The 27,871-nt window shown below is 43.4% G+C and overlaps 1 non-coding gene and 1 pseudogene across 1 annotated transcript; both read left to right on the forward strand.

Annotated features, from left to right (window-relative positions):
- The first annotated feature begins 1,719 nt into the window (after nt 1–1,719).
- LOC142447415 (small nucleolar RNA U3) lies at nt 1,720–1,936 on the forward strand. The gene has a single exon (XR_012784128.1). It is a non-coding gene; the product is annotated as a small nucleolar RNA U3 (small nucleolar RNA).
- A 508-nt stretch (nt 1,937–2,444) lies between these two features.
- The window catches only part of LOC142446070 (glyceraldehyde-3-phosphate dehydrogenase-like), a 29,677-nt pseudogene continuing 4,250 nt past the window's right edge, over nt 2,445–27,871 (forward strand).

A 27,871-nucleotide genomic window follows, 5' to 3' on the forward strand; every position in this document is an offset into this window, starting at 1 on the left:
GGCCCATTCATTATCTCAGCAAGAAGCCCCTAAATACTTCTGAGACAGACTCCAGGAGTTTACCGGGCAGTCCACAGGGGGGATCCCGGGTGGGGATGAGGGGGCCTTCCCCAGGAATACACCTGCGCAGGCGCGACTGTCCCCTTGCAGCCCTTTGCTCTTGGAAGCTGAGGCCTGGCCAATAGCAAGACTCTCGGAAAGCCTGGGGACTCTGCCCCTACCGGCTGGCTGGAGGAAACCTTGCGCATGTCAATACCATCTGAAGAACGCCAAGGGGTCGGTTCAAACCCACCAGCCGCCCTGTTGGAGAAGGGTGAGGCTGCCTGCCCCCATAAAGATGACATCTTGGAAACCCTACACAGGGTCGCTGTGAGTCAGAAAGGGACCCCCGCTAATCGTGCGTGCATTCCGTACGCAGTCTGAAAGCACCAGCCTTTCTGCAGGAGAAAGATGAGACTTTCTACTCCTGTCCAGAATTCGCCTGGAAGATGCACAGAGGCAGTTCTACCCTGTCCTACCAGTATGGTAGGGAGCGTGAGTCTTCTGATCCACTCAGTGGCCGTGGGTTGGGTCGGTGCGTAATAAGTGGACATGAAGATGCACTCCCGAAGGGGGTGCACACCCCTCGGGTGTCACCAGCACCCAAGTTAGGGAACAGTATCAAGGAGCTGAGGAGGCCCTGACATGGTAGTAGTCGCTCCAGGGATATGCAGGGAGGGGGGTGTGTGTGGTGAACAATTGATAGAACAGCATATGACTGTAAAAATTTTGGTGCAGTGTTTCAGCAGAAATCTATTATTTTCAATAAAAATATTCCTGTAGTCGGTCATGTCATAGTGGGAAAACTACATGTCTGTAAATACACACAACAACTAAAAGGACTTATGGACTTGAGTTGGCCTGGGCTGGGATGTTTTCCTGACATACAATTAGTTCCTGATATAAAGCTCTTTCTTTTTTTCTTTTAAAAATAATCATTTTATTGGGGGCTCATTAAACTCATCACAATCCATACATACATCAATTGTATAAAGCACATTTGTACATTCGTTACCCTCATCATTCTCAAAACATTTGCTCTCCACCTAAGCCCCTGCCATCAGCTCTTCATTTTCCCCCTCACTCTCCCCCCTCCCTCATGAACCCGATAATTTATAAATCATTATTTTGTCCTATCTTACACTGTCCCATGTCTCCCTCCATCCATTTTTCTGTTGTCCGTCCCCCAGGGAGGAGGTTATATGTAGATCCTTATAATCAGTTCCCCCTCTCTACCCCACCCTCCTGGTATTGCCACTCTAACCACTGGTCCTGATGGGATCATCCATCCTGGATTCCCTGTGTTTCCAGTTCCTATCGGCGCCAGTTTACATCCTCTGGTCTATCCAGAGTTGTAAGGTAAAATTGGGATCATATTTGTGGGTGGAGGAGGAAGCATTTAGGAACTAGAGGAAAGTTGCATGTTTCATCGTTGCTGCACTGCACCCTGACTGGCTCATCACCTCCCTGCATAAAGCTCTTTCTTGCACATACATGAGTGTCACTGGATTTGTTTCTCTCATCACCCAGTCTGACACACCCAATCTAGGTCTGTGCTCTGCCTCCATCTCTCTAAGTCTCCCCCAAAGAATTCGGCACCCTTAACATCCTTCAGGGACTCAAATCATGTTCCTTTTAAATGTTCTTTGGATTTGGGAAACCAATAAAAAAGCCTGAAGGAAGACTATACTTTCAGGGATCATTTCTATAGTGAGCGACTAGAGAAGTTCCTCTGATCGTGTAGAGCACCGAAACCCACGAGGAGGAGGCGCAGCGTTCTCTCCTGAGCGTGAAGCCGGCTTCCGGTGCTGCTTGGACGCAGCTGCCGTTTGCCATCGATGATCGTTCTTCTCCGCCTTTTGGTGGAGCGAGAGGGAGAGAACGCAGTCTGAGTGGTTATAAAAAAATTTTTTTTAATTAAAAAAAAAAAGCCTGAAGGAGCAAGATCAGGCCTTTGGATCGATGGTTTCAGTTTCCAAAAAAACTTCTGTGAGGACAGCCCTTGCTATCCTCAGAAGATGAGCAGGGATGTTGTGCTGCATGAAAATTCCTCATTTTACTCAGCAGTGTAGATCTCAATTTCCTCTAAACTTTCTCATAATAAACCCCTGTGTGTTGCCCTCTCTCCTTTGAGAAAGCATATCAGGACTATCCCTTAGGAGACCCCCAAAACAGTGCCTATAATCTGCTACATATTCATAATCCCCTCAATTTACCTCCTGGTGTAAGAATACAAAACTGCAAATCCCGTCTTTTGGGGGCTTATTTGGGTGACTCTAAACCTGACTTGCTCTTTGCTTGATCAACCAAAGTAAAACTGTGCTTGTGGCTCTCTGCTCCTCCTCGTGGGACAGACAGCCGCCTCTCCCGGTCCCGTGCAGTCCCAGCCGCATCCCCGAGACACGATGGTGAAGGTTGGAATGAACGGATTCGGCTGCATTAGGTGCCTGGTCACCAGGGCTGCTTTCCTGTCTGGCAAAGTGGATGTTGTTGCCATCAAGGACCGTTTCATTGATGTGAACTACATGTTCCAGTATGATTCCACCCACGGCAAGTTCAGTGGCACCGTCAAGGTTGAGGATGGGAAGATTATCGTCAATGGGAAGCCCATCTCCGTTTTCCAGGAGCGAGATCCCGCCAATATCAAGAAGGCGAGGCTGGTGCTGAGTATGTCGTGGAGTCCACTGGTGTCTTCACCACCAGAGAGCAGGCTGGGGCTCACTGAGGGGAGGTGCCAAAAGGGTGATCATCTCTGCCCCGTCTGCTGATGCCCCCATGTTTGTGATGGGCGTGAACCACGAGAAGTACGACAACTCCCTCAAGATGGCCAGCAATTCCTCCTGCACCACCAACTGCTTAGCCTCGCTGGCCAAGGTCGTCCAGGACAATTCTGGCATCGTGGAAGGACCCATGACCACAGTCCACGCCATCACTGCCACCCAGAAGACCATGGACTGCCTCTCTGGGAAACTCTGGCGTGATGGCCGTGGGGCTGCCCAGAACATCATCCCTGCATCTACTGGCGCTGCCAAGGCTGTGGGCAAGGTCATCCCGGAGCTGAATGGGAAACTGACTGGCATGGCCTTCCGTGTCCCCACCCCCAATGTGTCCATTGTGGATCTCACCTGCCGTCTGGAGAAAGCTGCCAAGTACGATGACATCAAGAAGGTGTTGAAGCAGGTGGTGGTGGTCCCCTAAAGGGCATCCTGGGCTGCACTGAGGACCAGGTTGTCTCCTGTGACTTCAGCAGTGACCCCACTCTTCCACCTTTGATGCTGGGGCTGCCATTGCCCTCAACGACCACTCTGTCAAGCTCATTTCCTGGTATGACGATGGATTTGGCTACAGCAACAGGGTGGGGGACCTCATGGTCCACATGGCCTCCAAGGAGCGAGAGTCCCCTGGACCAGCAGCCCAGCAACAGCACTGGAGGAAGAGAGGCCCTCAGCTGCTGGGGAGTCTTTGTCCCAACTCAATCCCCCACACTGAGAATGTTCCATCCCGACCCCCAACAAACAAACAAAGAAACAAAAAATGGTGCCTGTATTTCTATCCAATCTCTCTTTCTCAGCCATTGAGAGACCTGGGTTGGTAAATTGACTGGTTTGTAGGTTGGAGGATATGGTTTCATGGGACAGCCATGTTAATTGGTCTAATAACCTGTTCAGTGCTTCGTTGTACCTCCATTGCATAACTGCAATCTTCAAAGCTTGCACGTGATTCATGCATTAGAGATTAAATTCTGAGTAATTTTGCCTAACCTATACACCCTTCTACTTTATTAGCCAACCGAAAGAAGCAGGGGAAGGAGATTTTATTGGCTGTCAGATTAGGAGCAGCTTAGAATCTTATAGCTAAAATACCAAGGCCTCCCCACATTGAGGGAACCTGGATCTTTTATCCTCTTAGAATTCCTGGATTCTGACTCCCTTTCACCTCTCTTCCCACTCCAGCCTGCCTCTCTCTATAAGTGGAGGTCTCGCTGTTGAGCCATGTTCCTGGGTATTCTCTAGATGCACCACTCGCTTGAAAAATTAGTTCTAGGAAGAAGGTGGGTCAAAAATGTGCTAACTCTTGGTGGTTTGGGGTCTGGGGTTAGGTAGGGGGCATTGATGTATGGGTAGCAAATACTCATAGGCTTTGCCCAAGCTGGAAAAGTGTAGGACTGTTCTTTGCAGAAGAGTCTTGGGGGGGAAGCTGATGAGTAGGATTTGAAAGATGAAAAATTGTAGATACTAGAAGGGAGGGTCACATGCTATGTGTGGAGTTATATAAAAGAGGATGTTGGTCTAAGGCACTTAGACGAAGGTTGAGAACCACCTTCCAAATGCCGCAACCCTTTAATACAGTTCCTCACGTTGTGATGACCCTCCAATCATAAAATTATTTTTGTTGCTACTTCATAACTGTAATTTTGCTACTGTTATGAATCAAGCAACTCCTATGAAAGGGTCATTCAATTCCCAAAGGGGTCACGACCCACAGGTTGAGAACCGCTGGTCTAAGGGTTTTATAAGCACCAAGTTTCAGAAGACTTCACTTTCCCGGTGGTAGTTACATAATCTGTTGTCAATTTGAGACTTACGTGTGAAGGGGTGGAGTTTACCTCTCAATCAATCCACAGCTTGATGACCTCATTTGAAGGCGCTGAAGAGATAAATAGCTCGCTGGAGGAGGGACACTCACTCCCTGTAAGACATTTCTGAGAAGAAGCCACATGGCCAAGGGCGTGAGGGACGATGCTGGGAGAGTGGAGGGTGAGTGGGTTGGAAAGGGGGAACTGATTACAAGGAGCCACATGTGACCTCTTCCCTGGGAGAGGGACAGCAGAGAAGGGGGGAAGGGAGACCCCGAATAGGGCAAGATATGACAAAATAACGAGGTATAAATTACCAAGGGCATATGAGGGAGGGGGGAAAAGGGAGGGAGGGGGGGAAAAAAAAAAGAGGACCTGATGCAAGGGGCTTAAGTGAAGAGCAAATGCCTTGAGAATGATTGGGACAGGGAATGTATGGGTGTGCTTTATACAATTGATGTATGTATATGTATGGATTGTGGTAAGAGTTGTTGGAGTCCCTAATAAAATGTAAAAGAAGAAAAAAAAAAAAAAGAAGCCACATGGAGTTACCCTGATGCAGGCAGAGCCCTGGGAGCTGGAGGAGCCACATAGAGACCCCTGCCTTGGCTGAGATGCTCACAATGTCACTAGATCCACAGGACTTCCCACCCACTGGCCTGAGATCTTCCTGCATTTGGTGTCATTGCATGTGTTTCGTGAGTCTAAAGAGAACTTTATAGATTGGTATCAGACATATGGGCTAATAATGGACTTATGGATTTGATTTGGACTGGGCTGGGATGTTTTCTCAATATTCAATTGCTCTTGTGTATAAATGTCTTTCTTATACACACGAGTGTCTGAATTTGTTTGTCTAGTCTACCCAGACTGACACACTAGTCAAAGCTCTAAATCCACTCTATGGCAGTGGTTCTCCATCTTCCTAATGCTGCAACCCTTTAATGCAGTTCCTCATGCTGTGGTGACCCCAACCATAAAATTATTTTTGTTGCTACTTCATAACTATAATTTTGCTACTATTATAAATCGGGCAACCCCTGTGAAAGGGTCGTTCAACCCCCAAAGTGGTCATGACCCACAGGTTGAGGACCACTACTCTATATAGATTCCACCTCCATTAAGTTCTGGACCAGCAATGGAACAAGCTTTACCCTTGGGCAGAGTGGTCACCCCAGGGAGAGACGGTCCAGCCCTCAGGAACTTGCCTGATGAACTTTCCTTCGTGAAAGCTGGGCTACTTGAGCCCCTAGACCAACAGTCAGACCTTAACCAAGTGGTCAAGAGCCCTGAACCAATCTTCTCTCTTTCCTGGTTCTGTAGTCCTGTTTGAAACAGTGGTGAATTGATATGCCACCAATCATGACTTTGTGACAGTTTCTTTTGTGTCTCATATCTTATGTAAGTAGCTGTATGATAAGAAATGCAATTAACTTGGCTGCCCTCTTGCTATAAGCATAAATTAAAAATTAGACATTGCTAGTCTGTGAGCCTGAAAAGGACTGAGAAGGCATGACTCAGGGCCAATAGACACCTTCTAAGGTATAAGGGAAATCACTCAAAACAGATCAGCCAAACCAGGCACACATGTTAGAAGGGATATACTGATAAAGCAGCTGACTAAGACCACTGGCCACTACTCTCTCAGCTTGAGGTGATCAAGGCTTGCTTCGCCCTGTACTTGGTGGCCATTGAGTTTCTGAAGTCAAGGGACATGATAACAGCATTCTTCTGCTGGAAAAGTGCTGACCCCAGCCCGGAGAACCAAGGACCTTCCCTTCAAGATGCTGCTCTTCCTCCCAAGATGGTGACATGGCATCTACCCCAGACTGGTAGCCTTAACTCTTTGGCTTAATATTTGCTTTATTGCTTATGAAATTCAAAAGCGTGGTTCTATCCTTTGTTCCTCTATAAACATGTAACTACTGATTGCAATGAATGAAACTTAAGCATTACATAGACAATTCTATGTCTCTGAATGTTTTGTGGGATTTGCTTAAACATCCATGAAATCATGACCCTACAGCTCAAAACCAAGAAACCAAATCCCTTGAAGTGTTTTGTTGTACACAAGCAGCCTGAGAGCTACTCTTTGTTTTTGTTGTAAATATATCTGTGTTGGACCGGGTTGACTACAGAAACAAATCCAGTGACACTCATATATGTGTACGAGAGAGCTTTAAATGAAGAGGTAATTCTATTTCAAGCCAACATCCCAGGCCAGTCCACAACAAGTCCATACGTCTGATACTAGCCCATAAGTCCCTCTCCAGACTCACGCAGTCATATGCAATGATGCAGAATGCAGGGAGATCACAGGCTGGTGGGTGCAGAGGTGTGTGGATCCAATGGAGGTATCTCTGGCAGCTCTCTGAGTGACTCCACAGCAAGAATGTGAAGCAGAGAGAGAAGGGGAGGTTCCAGGACCCTCTTATGTGGAGGGCACACCCACAAGGAGGCACCATCAGGCTGTGACCTGGCTGACAGGCTGGACTCCACCTTTGCACACTCAAGTTGACACGGAATTATGTAACTGCCGCAATAGCTGTCACACAGTTTTTGCCAATTCCACTACTTACAGGTGTACAACTTATTGTCAGTAGTTACTTGGCTGTGCAATGGTACCTTAATCAGGGATTTTACCATCACTGTAAACCAAAACTCATAGGTCTATAAGCAGTAACCCCTCTTCTCTCCCTTCGATAAGCATCTGTTGCTGTGTATTCACTTGTTCCCATCTTTCTATCAGGTGAGGCCATACAACATTTGCCTTTTTGTGATGAACTTATTTCCCGCTGCATGGTGTTTTCTTTTTCATTTTCAGTGTTTTAAAATCATTTTATTGGGGTCTCATACAACTCTTATCACAACCCACACATACATCAATTGTATAAAGCACATTTGTGCATTCATTGCCCTCATCATTCTTCACTTAAGCCCCTGGCATCAGGTCCTCATTTTTCCCCTCCCTCCCCACACCCCCATGAACACTTGATAATTTATAAATTATTATTTTGTCATAGCTTGCCCTGTCCAACGTCTCCCTTCACCCACTTTTCTGTTGTCCATCCCCCAGGGAGGAGGTCACAAGTAGATCCAAGTAGATCCTTTCCAACCCACACTCCCTCCACCCTATCCATCCTGGATTCCCTGTGTTTCCAGTTGCTGTCTGTACCAGGGTACATCCTCTGGTCTAGCCAGACTTGCAAGGTAGAATTGGGATCATGATAGTGGGGGGGAGAGAGGAAGCATTTAGAAACTAGAGGAAAGTTGTATTTTTCATCGTTGCTACATCACACCCTGACTAGATCCTCTCCTCCCCAAGACCCTTCTATAAGGAGATGTCCAGTGGCCTACAAATGCGTTTTGGGTCTCTGCTCCACACTCCCCCCCCCCCCCATTCACTATGGTAAGATTTTTGTTCTGATGATGCCTGATACCTGATCCCTTCAACACCTCGTGATCACACAAGCTGGTGTGCTTCCTCCATGTGGGCTTTGTTGCTTCTGAGCTAGATGGCCACTGTTTACCTTCAAGCCTTTAAGACCCCAGACGCTATATCTTTTGATAGTTGGGCGCCATCAGCTTTCTTCGTCACATTTGCTTATGTAGCCATTTGTCTTCAGCGATTGTATCATGGAGGTGATCACACAATGATATGATTTTTTCGTTCTTTGATGCCTGATAACTGATCCCTTCGGCATCTCGTGATCACACAGGCTGATAACTGATCCCTTTGGTACTTCATGATCACATAGGCTGGTGTGCTTCTTCCATGTGGGTTTTGTTGTTTCTGAGCTAGATGGCCGCTTGTTTACTTTCAAGCCTTTCAGATTCCAAATGCCACATCTTTTGATAGCTGGGCACCATCAGCTTTCTTCACCACATTTGCTTATTCACCCGCTTTGTCTTCAGCGGTTGTGTCTGGAAGGTGAGCATCATAGAATGCCAATTTAATAGAACAAAGTATTCTTGCTTTGAGGGAGTACTTGAGTGGAGGCCCAATGTCCTTCTGCTACCTTAATACTAAACCTATAAATATATGCACATAGATCTATTTCCCCAGCCTCATATAAAAATATATTTGCATATATACATGTCTTTATCTAGACCTCCATAAACGCCCTTTGCCTCCCAGCTCTTTCCTCTATTTCCTCTGACTTTCCTCCTGTCCCACTATCATGCTCCGTCCCCACCTGGGTTTCAGCTATTCCTCTTAGTTACATTACCCTTGATCATGCCTTACCAGGTCTCCCACACCCTCCTCACCACCTATTTGGATCACTTGTTGTTCCCTTGTTCATGGGTTTGTTAACACCACTACCTCTCCCCCCCACCTCCTCTTCTCCCATGTCCCCCCAGAACTGTCGGTCCCTTTGCTTTCTCCTCTAGATTGTTCATCCAGCCTATCTTATTTAGACAGACCTACAGAGATAATAACATACACAAAAACAAGACAGAGCAAAACCAAGCAACAATATACAACAAAACAACAACAAACCAATGACAAAAAAAAACAACCAAAACACAACAAGAAAGAAAAGCTTGTAGCTAGTGCAAGGATCATTTGTTGGCCTTTAGGAGTGTTTTCCAGTCAGTCTGTTGGGGCACCAAGCCCTGGCTCCAAAGTCCACCTTCAGCATTCCCTGGGGACCTCACCGTTCCATTCCCTTGCTGTTCTGTTGCACCCCCTTAGTGGTTTGCCTTGGTGTAGTGGGATCAGATTGGTTGCAATTCCCATACTGTGTCTCTGGTGTTGCCCCCTGTAGGGTCAGTGAGGGGTGTCATGTCTCATAGTGGGGCCGGCCATGTGGTCCTCTCTGTGGACTGGCTGCTCTAATTGGGAACATCCTCACGACCTGGTGGGTCAGGATATGCTCCACTTTCTCCTCCACCCCCTTCATCTGCTCCCATGTTCTCTGATCAGATATGTCCCTCTCCCGGAGCTGCAGATTCAATGTCGTCCTTTGAAATAAATCCTTCTGGGGGCTGCATGGTGTTTTCAAGCTCCATCCAAATAGTATTGACAGATAATGCATTCAGTTATATATCCAGCCACCTTGATGGGCACTTGTGTTAGTTCCACCTTGTGTCTAGTTTCAAGGACATTACAATGAACATTGGTAGATAAGTGTCTATCTTGAATTCCTGTTTCCAGCCACGTGGGGATATTCTGAGCAGTGAAATTGCTGGAATATGGCAGTTCTATTTTTAGGGGCTTTTTTTTGAGGCAATGAAACACTATTTTCCACAGTAGTTGTACCATTTTGTATTTCTACCATCAAAGGACAAGGATATCAATTTTTCCACATCCTCATTAAGAGTTGCTATTTTATGGCATTTATCAAGAAAACCTTTTTAGCTCTTCCTCTTGGCCTCGGCCCAGGGGTGGCAGGATTCTAAAATTCAGCCATGGCCAAGATCAAGGCCCGGGACCTTCTGGGCAAGATGGAAGAGCTGCTGAAACAACTGGACAATCTGAAGGTGGTGACGACAAGTCCACCCGCCTTCTCAGTGCCATCAGCAGCATCAACCAGACTCAGAAGGGGCACTCCAAAAATTCCGCAAGGGTAAATAGTACAAGCCCCTGGGTCTGCAGCCCAACAAAATGCAGGCTACACACCAAAGGCTTAACAATCAGCAAAGAACCTGAAGACCAAGAAACAGCAGCGTAAAGAAAGGCCTTCTGTTAAATGAAGGGGGAAGTGCAGAGTGGAGACCCAAGGCCAAAGTGTTGACCAATGGAGATCCCCTCATAGAGGGGTTTAGGAGAGGAGATGGGTTAATTAGGGAGTGAGGTAGTATCGATGAAGAACACAGCTTTCCCCCGGATCCTGGTTGCTTCCTCCCCCCAACTACCATGATCCGAATTCTACCTTGCAGGGCTGGATAGGACAGAGGCTGTACACTGGTGCATATGAGGGTTGGAGGTACAGGGAATCCAGGGTGGATGATACCTTCAGGACCAAGGGTGTGAGGGACGATGCTGGGAGAGCGGAGGGTGAGTGGGTTGGAAAGGGGGAACTGATTACAAGGATCCACATGTGACCTCTTCCCTGGGAGAGGGACAGCAAAGAAGGGGGGAAGGGAGACTCCGGATAGGGCAAGATATGACAAAACAACGATGTATAAATTACCAAGGGCATATGAGGGAGGGGGGAATGGGGAGGGAGGAGGGGAAAAAAAAGAGGACCTGATGATGCAAGCGGCTTAAGTGGAGAGCAAATGCCTTGAGAATGATTGGGGCAGGGAATGTATGGATGTGCTTTATACAATTGATGTATGTATACGTATGGATTGTGGTAAGAGTTGTATGAGTCCCTAATAAAATGTAAAAGAAGAAAAGAGAAAAAAAATGATTAGGGCAAAGACTGTACAGATGTGCTTTATACAATTGATGTATGTTTATATATGAACGGTGAAAAGAATTGTATGAGCCCCAATAAATTGTTAAAATTAAAAAAAAAAAAAAAAAAAAAGAAAGGCCTTCTGTGACAGAGGAAAACACTGGAAACACACAGCAGGGAGGAAGTGTGGTCTGAACCACCCCTTCCTCCTCAGTGGGGCAAATCAAGAAGGGAACATATCAGATTAGTAACGAGACCAAAGCAAAGTCACAAAGCCCTAAAGCAGCAGTCCTCAACCTGTGGGTCGGGACCCCTTTAGGAGTTGAATGACCCTTTCACAGGGGTCACCTGAGACCATCAGAAAACACGTATTTCCGATGGCCTTAAGAACCGAGACACCACTCCTCTATCCGTCTCCAGGCGGGTCCAACCACATACAGATACACCCACATATGAGTACCCAGCATGATGTCATCTTGCAAACCCCATCACATACACACTATACAAATACAGGTGTATGTGACAGGGTTGGTGCCATAACGTACTTATGTGGACCAGTCACACACATGCAGAGAGCTGCTCCTGTGTAGAGAGCCGCTACTATGTTAGAAACAGCTACTGTGTTGAAAGCAGCAGTATTGGTTGTAAAATGACACTTCCTGAATTATAATTACTGGGTAAATGTAAAATCATCAACTAATGCAATATATATATATATATATATATATATATATATATATATCTGTACCATGGGAAATTAATCTGGATGCTGATAGGTCTTTTTATATTCAACTGTGGTTAATGTAAATACTGCCCTCTTGTGATATTAACAGGTATGTAAAAATAATCCACAGAGAATGGTAAATCATAGGAAACTCTAATGAACTGTATCCATGTATCATCTTTTGCATTATTAAAGCTACTGTTATGTATTATTTTCATTAGCAAACCACCCCATGACAATGGACCGTGCAGAGAAGAACGTTAAGAAGAGAAAATATAGTGAGGACATTTTACAGTATAATTACAGCAGGAATTGAGAAACCACAATGTGTTATTTGTTGTAAAGTTCTTATCAACCGAATCTATGAAACCGAACAAACTAAAATGCCATTTTGATAGCAAGTATCCGAGCTTTGCCGGCAAGGATACCAGTTTTTTAGAAATGGACTCAAAGCTGATGGGCTCAAGAAAGCCAGACTCGACACTGGTGGCAAGCACCACAAACAAAATGTAGCAGCCGCTGAAGCTTCATATTTGGTGGCACTAAGAATCACCAGAGCTATGAAACCTCACACCATTGCTGAGGATTTACTGTTGCCAGCGGCCAAAGACAATGTTCGAGTTATGATCAGAGACGAATGTTACAAAATTCAGTGCAATCTCCTTATCTAACAACACTGTCTGCAGAAGACTAGATGACATGTCTTCTTGATCAGGTAATCCAAGAAATTAAACCTGCTCCACTTCCAATATTTAGCATCCAGTTTGATGAATCTACAGACTTGCAAATTGTTCAGAGTGACTGGTTTAAGTGAGGTATATTAATGATGGCGACTTTAAAGATGAGTTTCAGTTTTGCAAACCTCTTGAAATGACAGCTACTGCATGTGATGAATTTGACACCGTTGATTCATTTCTGAAAGAGCATAAGGTCTCTTGGGAAAAAGCTTTTGGTGTTTGTACAGATGGTGCTCCAGCTATGCTAGGATGTCAATCTGAATTTCAATGTTTGGAACTGAATAAGTCATCAGAACTCACTGTATAATTCATCGGCAAATATTAGCAAAGACGCTGCCGCAAGAGCTACCAGAAGTCATGAAAAGCATCATAAGGTCTGTCAATTTTGTAAAGGCGAGCACTTTAAACAGTCGACTGCTTTCACAACTCTGCAACCAGTTGGATGAGCTGAATAATGCTCTGCTATTTCACACTGAAGTGAGATGGTTGTCCAGAGGAAAAGTTTTTTGTTTTGTTCTTGTTTTTGAGAGGAAAAGTTTTAAAACATGTTTTTGACCTACAGGATGAACTCAAAACATTTTTTAGTCAGAAATCAAGACCACAGTTGGAAGCACTTTTCAGCAATAAAACTGAACTGCAGAAAATAGCTTACTTGATTGACATGTGTTCCATCTTGAATGAATTAAATTTATCACTGCAAGGACCAAATGCAACATGCCTCGATTTGTCTGAAAAGATCTGATCATTCCAAATGAAACTTCAGCTTTGGCAAAAAAAAAAAATCTATGAAAATAAAATTTACATGTTGCCACCCGATCTGCTTTCTTTGAAGAACATGACAATGAACCAGACAAAAGGATTATGATGATAATTTCTATGAAAGAACACTTGCACATGCTTGCAAATGAAATTTCATCCTACTTTCCAAATCTCCCTGACACCCTATTTGCACTTGCCAGAAGTCCATTCCCAAAGTTGAAGATGCTCCTGAGATAGCACAAGAGTTCATTGAACTTATTACCAGCAAAGCAGTGAGAACTGATTTCTCTACAATGCCAGTTACAACATTCTGGATCAAGTGTTTGCAGTCATATCCAGTTCTGTCTGAGACTGTGTTGCGCCTTCATCTTCCATTTCCAACAACATATCTTTGTGAAACAGGGTTTTCCAGCTTAAAGAAAGGGTGTGGTGGGCAAACAATGCCATAGACAGGGGAACAACTAGGGAATAAAAATCAATGACGAGGATGATATAGAGATCCTGGGAATGCTGGTGCAACAGCAATATAGCTGAAAGGAAGTACTATGAGGCAGAAGGAGGGCTAGTGTGATGGTGGGGCAGAAGGAAGGTAAAAGGAAACAGAGGAATGATCTAGGAAGCAAAGCTATGGATAGAGGTATAAGCATAGGTGTGTCCATATGTAAATACATTAATCTATAAAAATAGAGGTATTGGCTTAATGTACATATATTTATAGGGCAATACACTGAGGTAGTGGATGGGCTTCGGGCCTCTGCTCATACCCTTCTTCAATACAAGAACACTTTGTTTTAATCAACTAACAATCTGAGATGCTTATCCTCCTGGCATAATCGCTGAGGACAAAATGGATGCATGCATAAGCAAATGTGGTAAAGAAGGCAGATGGTACCCGGCTATTAAAAGATACAGTGTCTTGGGTCTTAAGGGCTTGAAGTGAAACAAACGGCCATCCATCAGAGAAACAACAAGTCCATATGGAAGAAGTACACCAGTCTATGCGATCACGAGGTGTCATTGGGTCAGTAACAGGCATCAAAAAACCCTTAACAATCACACACAAACAAAAACATAGTTGAGAACAAGGGGGGGTCAGAGCAGAGACCCAAAGCTTATCTGTAGACAGTGGAACATCCCCCACAGAGGGGTCACAGCAAAGGGATGAGTCAACCAGGGTGGGCTTCCATGTGGGCTTTGTTGTTCTGAGCTAGATGGCCGCTTGTTTACCTTCAAGCCTTTAAGACCCCAGGCGCTGTATCTTTTGATGGCCGGGCACCATCAGCTTTCTTCACCACGTTTGCTTGTGCTTTAACATTTCACTCTATTTTCTTAACCCTTCCATGTATACTCGAGTGTAAGCCGACCTGAATATCAATCAAAAACTGCATTAAAATGTACTGAAAAACTTGGCTTATACACGAGTATATATGGTATTCATAACTTTTACAGACCTATGTCTATCTGTTAATTGCAATATCTGGATTATTCATGGACATATTTATAGTTTTTCTCTAGTTTTTCAGTCATGCGGTTTTCTTCATGTACCTTTGAATTTTCCTTGAATGCTGCACATTGTCTATAATATTTTCTTAAAGTTCCAGATTATGAGGACTGGTGACATTAATCTGCTCGGGATTGGGCTCAAGGAAGGCTAGGGTGAAGGTCTGGTAAGCTTTCAGAGCTTCTCACTAAAGGCTGCTTTAGTCATTGCCCTAAATTATTAAGATGACCTTATCTCTTTAACTTCTACCTCATCCAGCTTCAAATTACAGAGAAAATCTTCTTTTAAAAAGTCATTGGTCAGACTGATTTCTCTACTCTTCGCCATTCATGAGAGTTCATCTCGACTTCTGTTTTTTCAGCCCTACAATTGCCACGGAGCCCACTGGTTTCTCTCTGTGCCGGCAGTAGCCCTTTGTTCAGGCTCTTGATTGTGCTCGCCCCGAACTCCTGACCTCCCTCTCCCGGAAAAACAACTCATAATCATGTGTCAATTCCAACTCACACGGTCATGTATGATTTTCCAGGCTATAATTTTCGTGACCACCACTTGTCTGTCAGTTATTATACCCTGGTGGCTTGCCTGTGCTGTGATGCTGGAAGCTAGTCACTGGTATTTCAAATACCAGCAGAATTACCCAAGGTGAACATTTTTCAGCAGAGCTTCCAGACTAAGAACAGACTATAAAGAAGGAATAAGGTATCTATTTCTGAGGAAGTGGCCATTGAAAACGTTATAAATAACAGCAAAAAATTGTCATATATTACAAAATAAGCCCCTCTAATAGGAAGATACTAAAAGTTCATGTGGGGAGAGCTGCCTCCGTAGAGTTAACTGTCATGAAGGGGAGGGAGAAAAGCTTTCAGGACCTACATTTGCTGCTGAGAAGAAACAGCTACAAACACAATTACTCTTGTTGTTAGGTACCATCAACTCAGTCTGACCCACAGTGACCCTATTTCTGTACAACGAAGGGAAACACTGCTTGGTCCTGCATCAGTCCCACAATTATCTCTGTTCTTGAGCCCATTGTTGCAGCCACTACGTCAGTTCACCTCATTAAGGCCTTCCTCTCCTTTTCTGCCCCTCTTCTTTACCAAACATGGTGTCCTTCTCCAGGGATTGGTCTCTCCTGACAGCATTCCCAAGTATATAAGATAAAGTCTCACCAAGGAGATGGACTGACACAGTGGCTGCACCAACGGGCTTAGGTATAGGAACTATTGTGAGGATGGCTCAGGACCAGGCAATATTTTGTTCTGCTGTGCACATGGTTGCTAGGGGTCGGAAATGACTGGATGGCACCTACAAGCAGCAGTGTTTCCTTGCTCCATTCACACTACTGCCTCTTGCTCCATATACAAGTTCCACAGGAGCACAAGGAAGTCTTCTGGAATTCCCATTCTTCTCTAGTTTATCCAGTTTGTTAGGATCAACACAGTCAAATGAAACACAGCAAACATCTTTCTGGGATTCTCTGCTTCCAGCCAAGGTCCATCTGACATCAGCAATGATATCTCTTGTTCCACATCCTCTTCTGAATCCAGCCTGAATCCCTGCCATCTCCCTTTCAATGAACTGGTGCACTGTTGTATCATCGTCAGCAAAATTTTTCTTGCATGTGATACCAAAGATATTGTTTTAAAGTATAAGTATTCTGTTGACCAGACAAAGCTAAATATTATAATGAAATGTACCAACACCTACAATTAGAAAAACAAAAGAAAAAGCACACTCAGCATACCTTCAACTGAAAGAATTGAAGAAAAAACTCAAGCCCTGAGTTGCAATATTGAGAGATTCCATGGACACGATATTGAATGATGCAGGGAGCATCAGAAGAAGTTGGAAGAATATACAGAGTCACTGTACCAAAGAGAACTAGTTGACAGTCCACCATTTCAGGAGGTAGCATGTAAGCAATGGTGAAGGAAGAAGTTCAAACAATACAGAAGGCAGTGGCCAAAAATAAGTCTCCAGGAATTGATGAAATACCAATTGAAATATTTCTGCAAACTGATGAAACACTGGAAGTCTATGTGAGGAAATATAGAAGACACACTTAGCCAACTGACTGAAAGAGATCCATATTTGTATCCATTCCAAAGAAAGGTGACCTCGTTTCCACTGCCCTTCCTCTTTATGAGAATGATGCCTTCTCCAGGGACTGATCTCTCCTGACAACATGTCCAAAGCATGTGAGACTATGTCATGCCATCCTTGCCTCTCAGTAGCACTCTGGCCATACTTCTTCCACGACAGATTGATTTGTCCTTTTACCAGTCCACGGAACTGTCCATCTGCTTTGCCAGCACTGCAATTCAAATGCATCAAGTCTTCAGTCTTTGTTATTCAGTGTTCTACTTTCACATACATATGAGGAAGTTGAAAATGCCATGGCTTGGGGCAGGCACATCTTAGTCCTCAAATATTATTGATAGCACATGCAAATAAAATGTTGCTGAAGATCCTGCGACAACAATTGCAGCAGTACATTGATAATATCACATGATTTTTAACTCCGGAAAGGTGCAGGACAAGGTTTGCTTTATCGTCATACTTATTAAACCTGTATGCTAAGCAAATCTTCAGAGAAGCTGTATTATTTTAAGAAGAATGTGGCATCAGGATTGGAGGAAGGCTTATGAACAACCTACAATATGCAGATGACAACTTTGCTTGCTAAGTTGGCTTCATCCTTTCTTCATTTGCTTTAGCTACTCTATGATTAAGAGAACATTTCAGAGTCTTTTCTGGCACCCACTTTGACCTTTACTTTCTTTCCTGTCTTTTATTTTCTTTACGAATTGTGGGGAGAGGTCAGAAATTATTAAGAACGGTAATTGGGGTCTGCTACCTAAAAGAACTATGGGATGTTTGTTAGGAAAGTCTAATGTAAATTCTCAAGGTGTTCTGATTATTGCTGGTATTATTGAACAGGATTATGAAAAAATTAAGGCAGTGATGAATTCTGATATATCATGGTTTACAAAAGAAGATCGCTTAAGCCAACTTTTTCTTCCTTGCATTCCTAGAGTAAAAATGTATGTCTATCAGGAAAGGATACTTGAGAAGTTTGACCACCCTTAAAATCTTTTGGAATGCTGTTGTGTGGAAACAACAGCGCCCCCACATGGAATTAGAAATTGAAGGGAAAAGGTTTTTAAACTTTGGATGTAGGGTCATTTCTTTAGGGCATTCAGGGGGCCTAAGACCCTCCCATTAACTTCCTCTAGATCCAGCTTGCTAAGAATGAGTGAAGTTCACCAAGAGAGATGATTGCAAAATTGTAAAATCATACAGTGTAAGAAGCCTGAAGGGCAAAACGGTTTAATTGATCCTGTAACCTTATTGGTAACCTTGGAGAAAAAATGTCTGCTTGGATAGCTACTTAAAGAACAGCTGAACAAATTTATTAAGAATTGTTTCAGTCTTTCAAAGTATGGTAAGAAGTTTCCCCAACTAGTCAGCTCTCTTAATTCTCTGAGAGCTGGGAGTCAAAATTTGCATCTTAGCTCTCCAGATTCCCTGAGAGCTGGAAGCCAAAATTGAAGAATTCAACCAACTTCTTCCCTTTGAAATTGATCAAACATACAGTCAAGAAGCATTAATAATTATTGGTGATTGGAATGTGAAAGTTGAACATGTAGGCACGGGGGTTCCTAACCTAGTACACGCCTCACAAAGCTATCCAAAGTAGTTGAACAAATGCACACAAACGATTCTCTCAGGAGGGGGTTAGACAATCTTTTCTTAGGCTTGTGGGCCAAAGAGGGTCCAAAGATGATCGTTAAGTTAATGATCCACCTAAAGCTAACACAACCCAAATCCAATAACACCAAGGTGCCCTATGACCCCAGAGTGACACAAATCCTAAAAATGTTGTATGTGCAGAGGCAAAGTCCTATTTCAAAGTAAGGTCATCCAAAGTCCTACACCCATCTCTATTTGGTTTTCTATACCCTCACACATTCCAGGGTAGAAAGTTGGAGAATTGCATTGTGGAGAACAACTAAAGACCCCATGGCAAAGGTGCCCTTTGGAAAATCTAGGAATGTTTTGCTTATCACAAACTGTGTCCCACACACTACTCTAAGTGCTTTTCAACCACTCATTTTAGTAACCCCATGAGCTAGATGCTATTCTAATCTCTATTGTTTGGGCTCAAATAGAAGAAAGTGAAGCATGGAGATGGTACTCCAGCCTGGCAGCCAGCTGCCACATATAAGCCATGCTCTCTACGTCACGGGAACACTGGCATTTTCCTCTGGATCAGTTTCATACTTTCCTAGACAAAGCCCCTTGGTAATAATAGAGTATTTCCCAGGGGGAAAATATTTATTTAAAATATTGTCAGTTTCAAAAGGTGAGGTGTTACTAGCTATGATAACAGATAAATCTCCAGATCTCAGGGTCTTAACACAACTGAAGAAAATTTCTTGACCACATAAAGCCCGATTGGCAGTTACGGCAATGATTGGTTGAGGCAAAAAGGCTATTCCCTTCATATCTCAATTCGGTCCTTCAGGGCTCCAGGCTGAGGGAAGTTCTGACTCTTTCAACATGTGGCCACTGGCCCTGCAAGCAAGCAGTGCCAGGGAACGAGGGGAAATGTAACCTCCAAATGTAACCTCAAGGATTCATGGAACACAAGCCATAGGAAGGTTTTAATCCTTCCTTAAAAATGACTGTTAGATAAATGGGTGCATAAGCAAATGTGGCAAAGAAAGCTGATGGTGCCCGGCTATCAAAAGATACAGCATCTGGGGTCTTAAAGGCTTGAAGATAAGCAAGCGGCCATCTAGCTCAGAACAACAAAGCCCACATGGAAGAAGCACACCAGCCTATGCAATCACGAGGTGTTGAAGGGATTAGGTATAAGGCATCATCAGAATAAAAAATCTTATCATAGTGACTGAGGTGGGGAGTGCAGAGTGGAGACCCAAAGCCCATTTGTCGGCCACTGGAGATCCCCTCGCACAGGGGTCTCGGGAAGGAGATGAGCCAGTCAAGGTGCGATGTACCAACGATGAAAAATACAACTTTCCTCTAGCTCCTAAATGCTTTCTCACCCCTCCCCCCCCCCACTATCATGATCCGAATTCTACCTTGCAAGTCTGGATAGACCAGAGGATGTACACTGGTACAGATAGGAACTGGAAACACAGGGAATCCAGGGCGAATGATCCCATCAGGACCAGTGGTGTGAGTGGTGATACTGGGAGGGTAGAGGGAGAGTGGGTTGGAAAGAGGGAACAGATTACAAGGATCTACATATAACCTCCTCCCTGGGGGACGGACAACAGAAAAGGGATGAAGGGAGATGCCGGACAGGGCAAGATATGACAAAATAATGATTTATAGATTATCAAGGGCTCATGAGGGAGGGGGGATTGGAGAGGGAGTGTGAAAAATGAGGAGCTGATGCCAGGGTTTAAGTGGAGAGCAAATGTTTTGAGACTGATGAGGGCAATGAATGTACAGATGTGCTTTACACAATTGATGTATGTATGAATTGTGACAAGAGTTGTATGGGCCTCTAATAAAATTATTTAAAATGACTGTTAAGGGCCTTGAACTATTTATAGGCATTTCCATATTTGTCAGTGGCTTTCTTTTTCTTGTTGTTATTTTGTTTGGGGGGGTTTGTTGTTGTGATTGTTTTGTTGGTTTTGACTTCCATTATTGTTTTGTTTGGCCTTGCCTGGTTTTGGTGCTTATTAATGTCTCTAAATGTCTATCTAGAAAAGATAGATGGTATAAACAATTCAGAGATGAAAAGAATAGGATGGAAGTTTCCAGGGCGATACAGGAGAAAGGAAGGGGTGGTGACCAGCCCAGGGTCAAGGGAACAACAAGTGAATTAAAATTAATGGAGAGAAAGGCATAGGATGTCTAGTGGGGCTTAATCATGGGCAATGTATCAGTGAGAAATTACTAAACCTGAATTAAGGCTGAACATGATGATTGGACAAGAGGGAAGTAAGAGGAAATAGAGGGAAAATCCAGGAGGAAAAGGACATTTATAGCAGTCTAAATACAGGCATGTACACATGTAAATATATTTATATATAATGAGAGGAATAGAACTACATACTCATATATATGTTAAGAATTAAGGATACAGATGGACATTGGGCCTCGACTCAAGTACTCCCTAAACACAAGAACACTTTGTTCTAATAATCCAGTATTTTGTGATTCTTCACCTTCCCAACTCAAACGCTGAAGACAAAATGGGTACATAAGCAAAGATGGTGAACAAAGTTGATGGTACCGGCTATCAAAAGATAAAGCATCTGGGGTTTTAAAGGCTTGAAGATAAACAAGTGGTCATCTAGCTGAGCTGCAACAAAGCCCACATGGAAGAAGCACACCAGCCTGTGTGATCACGAGGTGTTGATAAGATCAGGTATATCATTGTGAATGAGAGGGAGTGTGGAGTAGGGACCCAAAACCCATCTGTAGTCAACTGGACATCCCCTTACAGAAGGGTTGCGGGGAGGAGACAAGCCAGTCAGGGTGCAGTGTAGTAATGGTGAAACATACAACTTTCCTCTAGTTCTTAAATGCTTCCCCACCTCCCACCCCCTACTATCATGATTCCAATTCTACCTTACAAATCTGGCTAGACCAGAGTATGTACCCTGGTACAGACAGGAACTGGAAACACAAGAAATCCAGAAGAGATGATCCCTTCAGGACCAGTGGTAAGAGTGGTGATACTGGGAGGGTGGAGGGAAGGTGGGGTAAAAAGGGGGAACTGATTACAAGGATCTACATATAATCTCCTCCCTGGGGGAATGGACAACAGAAAAGTGGGTGAAGGGAGACATCAGACAGTGCAAGACATTACAACAGAATAATAACTTATAAATTACCAAGGGTTCGTGAGGGAGGAGGGGTGCAGGGAGGGAGGGGAAAATGAGGAGCTGATACAAAGGGCTCAAGTAGAAAGAAAATGTTTGGAGAATGATGATGGCAACAAATGTACAAATGTGCCTGACTGAATGGATGGATGGATGGATGGATGGATGGATGGATGGATGGATGGTGATAAGAGCTATACGAGTTCCAAGTTTTAAGAGAGAGAGAGAGAGAGAGAGAGAGATGCAATCTTGGAAATAAACCCACAGGGGTGGTTCTACCCTGTCCTACAGGAAGGCTGAGTCAGCACCAATTCGATGACAGTTGGTGAGACTCGATGGTGCAATGGTTAAAGCCCTCTGCTATGAACATACAGATCAATACTTCGCACCCATAACTCACACCCAAGGAAATAGATGTGCTTTCATAAAGATTGACATTCCACTCCGTTTTATAGGGTTACTAACAAAAGGGATCATGTCAAGGCAGTGGATTTTTTGGCTTGACTCTATTGCCCAGGATTAGGTGCTCTGGGGAAAGAAAGATTCCCTACCTATCTGGAGGGGGCCATAGTGGCACGGCAATTAACCACCTGGACAGGTTCATGTGACATGTGACTGGCCTGGTGGTCTCCTGAAAACCAGCCACTAAAACCGCTATGGAGCACAGTTCTTATCTAATCTACATGGATAACCTCAAGGCCAATTAGTTTGTTGTTGTTGTAAAAGGGGCTTTATTTTCATCCTCTTCTTTATTAGCAGCAGTGTTATTAGTGAATCCCCTTCGCTCACTGTGGGAGCAGATTGTCTTCAGGTGTACGCTGTAGCTCGGGATTCTTGGGCTTCCGAGTAGCAGAGTGCATTTATGGACCGGTCTGAAACTCATTTCCTTCTCCAGGTAGGACAGGGTTGTCGCCATAAACTGCAATTTAAGGAAGGCCATAGGAAAAAGCAGTCAGCTCTTTCCAGGGATCTGGGACTCTGAAAGTCTGACTTTCAACTGAGATAAATGCTTTCTCTCCCGTTGCCTGGGAACCGGCTGAAACACGCACTCTGCCGGTGTTTAGTTATACTCCCAGGCCATACTCTAATTGGCTGAAGATATTCTTGCTTCTTTGTGTTGTGTGTTCAAATAAATGACAGCCACTGTAATGTCTTGATAATTCAGAAGCGTCTTTCTTCGGTTATAACCAGACTGCTAGAATCTAAAAGCAGTTCTCTGATTGTAGTCCCAAGAGGACATTTCAGCCCATCTGCAAATGCAAACACTCATTTACCTTTGTCTAGCTCTTAAGCAAGCGTGGACAGAAGCAGAAAGCAAGATCAACGTTATTATTCTTTAGAGTTAGCGAGTGGTATGGGGACAGCATTGATTATAACATCCTTGTTAAAATAAAAATGGTAATATCCTGGTTACAAAAGGAACAATATTATTAATTACAGTGTTCTGATCTTGAGACCATAAGAGTACATTCTAACATCAACCACTGGTGGGACTTTCCGAGATGGGAGAGGGAAGGAGGCAGGTCATTCACAGTCAACAAGATGGCGTTACAATGACTAGTGCTAGTCTGTCTCATTCCCTGCTGCTTTTCTTTGGGAATCAAAGTATTAATCCATTGGCCACATTTTCTGGATTTAGGCCTATATATTGAGTTTTTAATATCATAAACTTAACAGCCCCTATACATTTTTTATGAACTCTAGCAATGCATTAATATTGCATGGTCCAATTAAAAGTTCAGTATTAATTATAATAGCTGACCAGCAAGACGAGTAATTAAGGTAGTGACCTAAGGAGACCAATTAAACAATTTTTAATACTAGTTGCCTGTAAATTCTATTTCATCATCCTTTTTTTTATACTTCTGCTGACTAAAGCAAGAGATTCCTGTACAATCCCAGTTTTGTTTACATAAAAACAACATTTTTCTTTAAGGGCAGTGCATACTTTACCTTGTTTAAAGAGTAACAAATCTAGACCTTGTCTATTCTGTAAGACTACTTCAGTTAATTGTTTCTGACTATTTTAATTTTTAATTAAAATTTTTCTGACTTAATTTTTTCTGACAATTTCAAAATGGTGGATTCTAGTCTGCGAATATTTACATTAATTAGACTGGAGAGGCCTCTCCAGCCATGACTCCGGGTGGCGAGTGCAGAGCTAGCTGTGGCTGTGGAGCCTGCAGTACCTCGTTGTTAAACATGTGAGTAGAGAAGCAGGTGGTAAGGCCAAAAGAGCAAGAAGACCACGTTCCTGGGAAAGCCTTAAAACACACCTGTGGAAAAAAAAACCAAAACACACCTGTGGCCCAATCTAACATATTTTAATAGTTTGATTACAATATGCAGAAAACCCAGACTAAGTTATCAATATTAAGAAATCTGAGATAGTCTTAGTTTAAGGGGTCTTTTATGGAAGAATGAACCTTTCATTCTGCATTGGACAGGGCAGCCTTGTCATGCGAGTGGTGAGCTCAGGCAACAAGTCCGTTGACCTTGACCGTGGTCGGAGTGGTGAGAACGATGGTAAAGGCCTTTTATCAGTGTGGTCTAAGACCACTGGGCATGAACTGCTTTACTAGGACATAGTCACCAGGTTGGAATGGGTGCACAGGTAAGCTGCTTGCGGGCGGCTGGGGTATTGCCTTCCTCAAGAATTTGTGGAGTTGGTGCAGACAATATGTAAGGTTTACAGGGACTCAAACAAATTATGATTGTGAATCTTTGCCTGTTCTTGGAACAGTGAAGGAGCCGGTGTCTGATTAACTTGACACCTTTACACAACTTTATAGCCACATACAATTTTCAAAACAAGGACAATAGTTCTAATAAGATAAAACTAAAATATATAGTTTGGAATGTACTACCCCTATTTAAACATGGTATTTTATAAGTGAGCCAAACAAAAATATTTTATCTTTTCACTTATGAAAGTTTATAAGCCAGTTATCCAATTTTGGGTATCCAATTTTTATACCACCCACTTATACTAACCTAGTGCTCTAGTGCTTTGATGTGAGGAATCTTCATCCCAATGGGAACTTGTGAGTCTGCATCTATAAGCAAAGTCAAATCAGGACAGGCATCCACAGAGTCAGAGCAATATGAACCAACTCATAGGCTCAAACTTTTTATCTTCATCCGGTGGGGTTCTGGTGAACTTAATGTGGGCTGCCTTACTTGGCCCCAACAGAGTGCCCTTTGGTCACCTTTCCTTCTGACCCCAGGCCCAGTCACAATTTTTTTTTTTAACCACTTTAGCCCCCTTGGGCTAGACTATGAGCTTCAGACCAGTCAACCAGCTCTTGTGTTTTTATTTAGTCCTGTGACCCAGGTTCATGGGTATTAATGACCAGACTGAACCTGTTTTCTTATTGCTACATTTCTTTCCACTTCCATACAACACATGGACCCAGGTGGTCACCTAGCAAGCATTGCAGGCTGGTTACAGGCTCCCTTTAACATTTAGTCCTAGAGAGAAGTGTTCCTTGATGGCTTTAAAAAATTTTTTCAGCTCAGGCCCAAACCACTAATTTAAAATTTTAAAAGTCAAAAGGGTTCCTTTATCTTCTGCCAATAGTAATCTTCACTAGTGTCTGCAAGTGTCCAGAGCACTCAAAGCACTGGGTGAGGCTTACCTTTTCAGAGCCTTCTTTGCAGGTATTTCCTGTACCTATTTTAAAGATTCAAATTGATGGCTGAAAGCAAGTAAGCTTACAAACTTTCTAATTTTTGTTTTTCAATCATGATTTCTACCAATTACTGTATTAATAACAATAGTAAAAAGAAAAAATGTGTTCCCAGTAAAGCTAGATCTCAAACTTTGTTTTTAAGCAATCAAACTTAATTTTATTTTAATCCTTATTTAAACTATTTCATTGACATGAAATATGGCCTTGGGCCCCTAACTACAATGAGCCAGGCAGGTCCTTTTAACTACAAAGTTTGGTTTCTGCCAGCGAGGTTTAGGGGGACTTTTGCCCCCTTAACTTAAAATGTACATTTATTCTTGCCATCTTAGGCAGGATTAACCAAAGATAAGTACTACAGTTCAGGTAACAGCCCTTTCATTAGTTTCTCCAGGCATTATAAACCCTGTGATAGTTAGGTTTATTGTACCAACCTGGCCAATGAACACCTGTGGGATTAATTGACGATTGGAGAGATAAATGGCCTGGTGAGCCTTACCTTTCTCGGCCCTTGTTCTCTGAGGTCGGGTGCAGCTGCCTTAGCTAGTTCCCTGACTCAGCTTTCCTCCTGTAGTTGGCATCACTGCGCGTGTTTTGTGAGATGGAAGAGGACTTTGCAGATTGGTATGGGACATATGGGCTAATGTCAGACTTAGGGGCTTGGACTGGACTGGGATGGGATGCTTTCTTAATGTACACTTACCCTTTATATAAAACTCTCTTATCCATATGAGTTCCCATGGATTTGTTTTCTCTAGTCTACCCAGACTAACACAAACCCTTTGAGCAATTTATATTAATTCTGATTTTAAAAAAATATTTTAATTCATTTCTATTTCCTTTCCTATTTCCTCCCACCCCCCACTCCGCACCTCTGGGGCCCAACATGGCTTTGGGGGCCTCATGGAGAATACGGCTGAGCTCATTTGACGTGAAAAGCACGACCATTATTTGTTAGCCATTTCAAGTGGGGCGATGAGTTCTTCAAAAGCAGGGACTTTACCAGAGTTCTGCAGAGCATGGAGCCAGCGTCTGCTAACGCTCTCTGTTCCTTACAGGAGAGAGAAGGCAGTCAGCATCTGTGTGTGTGGCGCAGGGGAGGGGTGGGTAGGGAGGGTGGCAGTGGCTGCTGACTGTGGGAATCAGGGGCAGAGGCAGCAGACAGACAGATGCAGGCAGGCAGGGGGGATTTGCCCACGCTGCTGCAGTAGACAGGTGGCACGTGCAGCCACTGCAGAGAATATTTCATTTTACAAGGGGATCCTGGAGACCAGGGGGAGCCACGTGTGTTACGGAGAGCATGCTGAGTTGCTAAGTGTGAAGAGAGCGCTTTGCAGCCACAGAAAGCTCTTGTATGGAACATCAGAGACACTGAGCAGTCAAAAAGTGTGACCCAAAAGATAACCCGGGAATTAACCAAAGATGAATGAGACTGCAATCCATGGGGAAGAAGGAGACAGACACTTTCAAAGTGGCTATTCGAGGTGATTTTTAACCCTCTCAACTCAGTACATGCAGACAAATAGGAGGGGATTTCACTTAAAGTGAAACCATCCAGGAGCTCTTCTCACCCTCAGGTTAGAGCTGTAATCAGTTGCAAACACACACCTACATAATTTTCCTGAGTTTAAAAAGCATCAATTCCCTTCCAAAGAAGAGAAAACATAAACATACAGTTACCAGAAAAACAAACAAAAGTAAAGTAAAACTCCTTTTACAAGTTAAACTTACAGTGTTTCTTGAAAGCAAACATTAATTACCCATTCAAAAACACTTTCCAGTTCCCAAACCTCTGGGTGAAACTATTCAGAGTCCTTCAAAAAGACACAAAGCTAACTGATTACAGGAATCTACATATAGCCTCCTCCCTGGGGGAAGGACATCAGAGAAGAGGGCAGAGGGAAACTTCAGCTAGTGTAGTACATGACAAAATAATAACAACATATGAATGATGAAGGGTTCATGGGGTGGGGGGGAGTGAGGAGGGAGGGGGGAAATGAGCAGCAGATATTAAGGGCTCAAGTAGAAAGCAAATGTTTTGAGAATGATGATGGCAACAAATGTACAAATGTGCTTGACAGAGTGGATGTATGTATGGATTGTGATAAGAATTGTATGAGCCCCAATAAAATGATTTTTTTTTTAAAGACACAAAGCTCTACAGGTCATCTATGTTAAACAACACTGCAAAGCAGATGAAACAAAAATTTAGAAAGGTAAAAGAACTTTGAAGGCAAAATGCAAAGGACAGTACAAAAAATTGAACCAGGAAAACTGAAAACCAAACCAGACTTTTTCTCTATAAGCTGTTTAAAATTGTTATTCACTTTTACAATATAAATAAAAGCAGAAACACAAAGAAATCTACCTCCCAATGCTTAAACTTCCACCAAGGACCCTGGCAGGTTCGATTAATAATCTATTTACTCAGTCTGTCCAAATCCCGTTTGTGGATACAACCACTCAATGTTCCTTAAAAAATACCACACACTCAAGTAGAAATAATGTTTAGAAAATAATGATGGCAAGATATGTACAAATATGTACAAATATGCTTCATACAACTTATGTATGGATTGTTATAAGAGCTGTAAAAGCCCCATTAAATGATCTTTTAATTAAAAAAATAC

Source organism: Tenrec ecaudatus, chromosome 4 (genome assembly GCF_050624435.1).
Source record: "Tenrec ecaudatus isolate mTenEca1 chromosome 4, mTenEca1.hap1, whole genome shotgun sequence".
Classification (NCBI taxonomy): domain Eukaryota; kingdom Metazoa; phylum Chordata; class Mammalia; order Afrosoricida; family Tenrecidae; genus Tenrec; species Tenrec ecaudatus.